The following is a 6,378-nucleotide window of genomic DNA, read 5'->3' as shown; positions in this document are numbered from 1 at the left end:
GAGGGTGTTGCCCAGACAGCCTGTGGAGTTTGTTATGGGTTTCGTACCCATTTCCCTGCGGGCGCGAGATTTCTTAGAGAGGGCGCGGGAATCCTGTTTTCCTTCTTTGCCTATAAATACACTTGTAATTCCTTTTTGAAAACCAACTTTTAGATAATTTTCATTAGCTTAGTTTTAGAGAGAGATGTTAGAGAGAAGTTCTTGGATTTGGATTTGTATTTCAACATTAGTTCAATTGTGCTTGGATTTCTTCATCTTCAATCATTAATATTAGTGAGAATCTCTTCTTTTAGATCAACTCTTTACTTGTTTGTTTCAGATTCATGTTTGATTATTTGATTTACTTGGATTTGAATTTGATATTGTAGTTGATATTGTTTTCTCTTGATTTTGATGATGATCAATGCAATTTCTAGTGATTTGTTCTTGAATTACACCATGATTAGTGAGTAGATTAGTTGCTAGGGAGAAGGGGAATCATGCTTGATTGATAATTTGTGCTAGTTGATGATCATTGATTGATTGAATTGTTGCAAGTCTTGGATAGCTTCCTTTAGCTTCCATCAACTCTCAGTAAGATGGCCCTTGCCTTGATGGTATTTGCAGTGTGCGTTGGGGTTCCAGTTAGGTGATCTCATTTCGACTGGTGGATCCCCAAATGGTCCAATGGGAGTTATAAGACCTTTTGCATGGAGACGGTCAAATGCGGTGTCATAAATCATACCAATATGAGTAAAGTTCCTCCTAAATGGTTTCTTTTGTCCATGATTGTTCATAGTAAGGACTTCATTCAAATTAAAGGTGCTAACATTATTTGAGTGGGTAGTTTTTGAAGAAGAAGGATTATCGTTCTTCTTTCCTTTCCAGCTAGTGTTGGAGTTAGTGTTAGCAGCTTTTTTTCTTTGCAAGGTCGTCTTCAATATTTATTCCAATGACATAGACGGCCTTGAAGGTGTTCAAGTTGCTTTAGTATTTGAGATTCTTAGAGTATTTTTCCTAGAGATTCTTAATGAACATGCTCACAGACTCTTTTTCAGTAGGGACCTCAATCATCTTAGCAGAGGTTTCCCTCCACTTATTTAAGAAAGAAGTAAATCCTTCATTCTCTTTTTGTTTGAGTATTTCAAGTTCCCTATAATCAGTTTCAACTTGAATTGCATTTATACCTATTAATAAAAGCATTCACAATGGCATCCTAAGTCGAGGTTTTTTCGTTGTCAAGGGAAAAGAACCATTGTTGATAGACAGTTTTTAACGATAAAGAGAATGAACAGTGTATGGAAAATTTTCTTATCTATCCTTTTAATATTCATTGTTGTTTTAAATGCTCTTAAATGAAAGTAGGGATTGTCTATTGCTTTAAATTTAGGGATGTCAGTGGCACTCAGCTTTTGACGAAGAAGTTCCTTGTCCACCAAGACCCCTTGTGAGCTAATGCCTTAGAACTTGTAATCATTGGATATCTTGCTCAAAATTTCTTGCATGAGCTCCATTTGCTGTTGCCTTACAGGATCATTAAATTAAAGAGCTATGTTCTTCATCAAGTCAGTGAGGTTGGCTACATCCTTCTTGAGTTCATTAACTTCTTCTTCAGTGGCCATGATCTTCTTCGCTTTCCTTTTCCGAGTATTGGGTTTGTCAAAAAGGAGTATCTGAATGAAAGTGTTATCCTTGATTAGCCGCCCTTCCTTTCTTGACCAAGCGCTGTAAATTAAACCATTCATTTATTTTAATTATTTGACTCGAATTTGGCATTGACTTTATTGATTTTAAACACAAAAAAAGCAAAAACTAGGATGTATTTTTTGAAGACCAAATAAGGTTTTAATGGAGGATTATTATCAGACTTACTTCCCTAAAAAAATGACAGAAAGACGTACATAGGAGACTGTCTAGACATGGTCAATATGTGACATGTTATGTATGTGCTTTAATAGTGATTGTGAGTGACATACTTTGACTCTTTTGTGAGACCATGGGACTATGTGCCAAGAATCAATTAAGAACTAAACATAATTACTGCCATTAATAAATTGATTATACGTATTAGCAAATTGATTAAACTGTCACATCGTGAAGACTCGAGCAAAATTACAGGCTGTCGTCAGATGACAGTACCGTCGCTAGACGCTGGCAGCCAACGCCAGACGACAGGATCGTCGCCTAGCGCCGGACACTAGTGTGTGGCGCCACAATCTAGATTTTTGCACCGTTATGGAACATCGATCTGAGACTGTTTTGAGTATTTTGCTCTAAAGGGATTTTCCTAAAAAGTCGTGTTAAGTCCAATTTGATTAATTTATTAGACTCTAATCATTATTAATTAATTAATTAAATTAGCAAAGTCCTTTTAGTCATTATTTTTATTTATTTAACTCATACACAAGTCAAACAAACGGTTAGGAAAAAAAACACATAGAGTATGCACAACAAATAATGCACAAGTAGTCATATAGTGACGAAATGATGCAATGAGTTTGCAACCTAACCATGGATCTATTTCTCTAAAGTTCAGGATATGGGTTAATCAAAGAGGGTCCATGGTTATGAGTCAAGATGCACCGCACGGAAGCCTTTCCTTTTGAAGGGTTGGAGTGTGTGGATGGGACCCCGCCAGTTATACTCGCTTCCATGGTTTGGTGAATTCAACATTCTCGGATGTACCCTTCGTTGCTAGGAGCGTTCAGTTAGGTAGATGGAGCATGAATTCCTAGAGGGTTATGTCCATATGTAGAACATATATGGGTTTCAAAAAATAATGAAAAACTCAATTAGGATGTAGAACCGAGCAAACAGTACTAGAAAACTAGTCGAAGCAATAAGGTAGATTTTTGGCTCGGTAGTGGAAGAATTTGGCACGAGAAAATAGCTTCGTCGCCAGATGCTGGCCCCGTCGTCAGACGACAAGCTTGTCGCCTGGCGACAACGCCAACGTTAGGCGCTGATGCTATTTTCTTAGCGCTAATTCCTACATGCGTCAGCAGCTTTCTGTTCTTGAATTATCCAGTTTTTTCGTAGAATTATTTTGATTCTAGTTGTGAAAGATATTTCCCTAGATTTCTACGTGTAAAAATCCTATGTTTCTGACTCATTACGGATGGTCTTTCCAATGAGAACCTTTTTTTATGCTTATGCCAACAATGTCAATCAAAATTACACATATGAAATAATTAGATTTTTTGAGTCTCATCCACTCATTCTAAATCATTGCCAAAATAAATTTTAAGAATTAAAATAGAAATCCTTCTCAGTGGATTCGCCAAAAAACTGTAGGGAATTTTTCGAGCCATCCCACACTTGAGCCCCACTGTGGTCATACACTTAAGCATGGTGGCGTCCAAAGGGAAGGAAGCTAGAGAAAAAGAGTCGCCAACAAGTTTTAGGAACTTGTAAACCGTTCAAAGGGTGAAGGTTACACCCCTTAACGATTTAGGAGATCGTTAACTCCAATAGGTCCCGATCCAAGACTAGAAGTTCGGGGATGAAGGTACAAATCCAACCTAGAAGAGACTGAACTTGCCCTAATAATAGGCCTCTACTTCATTCTTCTCGTATTCATGTGCGCTTTCTGACTAACATGCAATCAATAGGTTAACCTTAAACCTGTTTATCTATGTTGGTTGAATATTAATGCATAAATAAAGCTATTATTGGCGATCACTTGAATTATAATCATATTAGCTTTAATAAGATTATTAATTATCTTATTAAGAATGATTACAAGTACAAATTCCCTTTAAACATGCATAAAAGGCGTGATCAAGCAATAACAATAAATAATTATCAAGCAACATAATAATAATCATCATAAGCATAATAATCATGTAAACCATAATAATAATAGCAAGATCCTATGCACGATACTAATATGATTAATAACGAAACCTAGCATGTCACTAAACAATCAAAGATCAAAGCTTTAGCCCTAACATGATAGTAACATGATATAAGAAAAGAAATAGGAAACATTATTTTAATCATACTTGATATTAGAAAATATTAACCCATAAACATGATACTAGGAAGCAATAAAAACATCCTAACATGATACTAGGAATCAATAAAATAATCTAAGCATGATTTTTATATCAAAAGATAAATGAAACAATTAAAGTACTTACTTCGATGCCTCGTACCTCTTTCTAATTACAAAATACACACGTTAGTAACTTCAAGGAAAATATAAATCAAAACAATTAAATTAAACAATTGAAATAGGGATTTGGGACCAAACCCTCAAAAATATCAAACCTTTCTCGTCTAGGATGAAGGCAACTTCGAACATGGCTAGGTGTTTCTAAAGCTAATGTATAAGGAATTTTATGAGAGGGAAGGTTTAGAAAAAGAAAAGAGAGAGAGAAAGCTTCTAGCTTTTAGATAGAGAGAATTAGAGAGCTCTAGGTGTTGATGATTTGAAAGCAGGGAGAAACGACCCCTATTTATAAAAAAATAGCACGGGATCAAAGAAATTTATATTCGGAATAAAACTCCTCCCGTCGCAAGCGATAAGAGCCAGCGCCAAAGGACGAGCTCGTCGCCAGGCGACGAAGGTCAGCGCCTGGCGACGATTCCGTCCTCTCGAGCTGTTCCACAAGTCAACGCGCTTTTTCACGCGTAATTACCTTCAACACCGGTTGCAAGTAATTATGCGTCTGGGTAGTTTTTAAAATCAGATTTAATAATATTATTCTAAATAAAACATTATTTTAAAATAATAGGCCCTCCTCTAGATCATCGAGCCACCTTTGAAAATCATTGGGCTTAATCTAATTTAATCCATAACTTCCTCATAAGTCATCGGAATTAGGCCTATAATATATCATTGGAAACCACTTTTCAAGCCCAATCCAACTACACTATTATTGGACCTTTATTATGGACCAAACCAAATTGGACTGGCTTTTTTTCATAAAATAGGAGTAAGAAAAGAAATATTTTTAGAAAACAGAATGAGAAATATTTTAATAAAAACATCCTCATCACTAGACTTTTCACAATTTCACCTCGTTCGATAGTCAAAAGACGCGAAAGGTATTTTTATCACTGGGTTTGGTTTTGGGGAGACACATTTTATTGTCTACAGAGAGCAACACCTTCGTACCACAAACAAGTGAATTTGGGTTCGATGGGCCTTACGAGTTCTAAACCGGCTACCTTAGAATAGACATATCCTAAAATCAACCAATGACACTCTCAAACCGTGCAAACATTTACCACTTAGTAAGGTACACATTCAAGAACACAAGTCCAATCAAGAAATGTCCAAAATAAGAACAAACAAAACACATTTTTGCTAAACTTGCCTTGAAGTAAACAAAAATCTTTTTGGATTTTCAAAAAGCATGAAAAACATGGAAATGCATATACTCAAGTGCATGGAATAAATGAATCAACATCCCACCAAGCATGATCTAATACCCTCCCCCAAGCTTGAATGAGACCAAGCTCTCAAATCATAAATAATGGAACCAAGGAGGGGAAAACAAGGAAAAATTAATCCAACATTACCAACACATGATCTTCAAGTCGTAATAAGTAAGAGAGAGGGAAAAGAAGGATATTAGCGGATATGGGATAAATGCAAAATCACACAAAACCCGAAATAACCTTATATGAGCCACAATCTCTACAAATAAGGCTTGAACTCCACATGATAGGCAAGTTTACGCACGTTTCCTTGATTCTTGATCATCACCAATGCACAAAAGTATATCGAATTGTGTACCTAGCAAGGAACACAAACACGTTCATGAGAGAAAATCTATTCTAAAAAGAAAAGAAAAAGAAAGCAATAAAACACTGGTTACTTCCCGCAAAGGCTTGTTTAACGTCCAAGCGAGACCGCTCTTGGAAATAATATTTCAACGCACGCAAGAGCATGTCAAATGCACTACTACACATTTCATAGGGGTGTAGATAGGCAAATGACAGAACAAGAATGTACAAAAAGATCATTGCACGCAAGTGAAGAGGGAGATTCCAGAAGAAAGAAGAAGAGGGATCAAACGGAAACTCAAGAAAGTAAGAAGTGGAAGAGGGAAAAGAAGAATGGAAAGAAAAGGAAATCGGCAAATCCTCATCACAAAATTTTTGGTTGACAAAATTCCTCTCGTCCTCAACAATGATGGAATGAGAGACGTGAAAATCATCCATAGAATGCGACTCCCCAATAGGCTCTTTGAGATAAAGAAAGGAGAGAAATAGGGTAAGGAGGGATGTGGTCGAACCTTAGAGAAAAAGAATGTTAGAAATGAGAAAAGGGGTAGCTAGTCCCTCACCACAAAGTCTCACATTGCCAACGAGGGCATGAAAATTAATCATAGAATCTTGAAATGAAGGGCACTTATGATCTACACTTCCCTTAAGCTCAAAAACACT

The sequence above is a fragment of the Chenopodium quinoa genome, unplaced genomic scaffold (assembly GCF_001683475.1).
Source record: "Chenopodium quinoa cultivar QQ74 unplaced genomic scaffold, ASM168347v1, whole genome shotgun sequence".
Taxonomy (NCBI): Eukaryota; Viridiplantae; Streptophyta; class Magnoliopsida; order Caryophyllales; family Amaranthaceae; genus Chenopodium; species Chenopodium quinoa.
This window is presented reverse-complemented; position numbering follows the sequence as displayed.